The sequence below is a fragment of the Chinchilla lanigera genome, unplaced genomic scaffold, assembly GCF_000276665.1.
Source record: "Chinchilla lanigera isolate Chin_1 unplaced genomic scaffold, ChiLan1.0 scaffold00002, whole genome shotgun sequence".
Lineage (NCBI taxonomy): Eukaryota > Metazoa > Chordata > Mammalia > Rodentia > Chinchillidae > Chinchilla > Chinchilla lanigera.
The window spans coordinates 912,380-912,860 of record NW_004955403.1 but is presented as its reverse complement, the minus strand read 5'-3'; positions in this window follow the sequence as shown (position 1 = coordinate 912,860).

Here is a 481-nt window from a genome sequence, read left to right as displayed (position 1 = left end):
GGGGTCCCGCGAGGGCGTCTGCGGCCCCCGGCGCTCCCACCCCGCTGCGGCCCCGGGCGCGACCTGGGACGCGCGCGTTTTCATTCCTCACAGCCGGGAAGGCTGAGCCGGGAAGAACCTCACCCTCGTGTGCACCTGAGCCGCGCCGAGGCCTTCGCGGAACCCGCGGGCGTGCGGAAGGCGAGGGCGCGACGGTGGCTTCCCGCCCCGCGACCCGTGACCTGTGACCCGTCCCGGGGCCTGCCGGGAAGGCGGAGGCGCGCTCGGCCCGGCGCGTCCGGGTCCTGGACACCCGCGCAGATGTGTTCCGCGTCCCCTCGCTCCGGCCTGGGGAGAACCACGCGGCACCTGCGGCCACCGGTCAGGCGGGAGAAGCGGACACCACGCCGGGGAGCGGCCAGGCGGCGGGACGGCAGGGTCGGCGGGCGGCGCCCCCGCGGGGACTGTGGACGAGAGGGGCGGCGCCGGGCAGCCGCTCTGA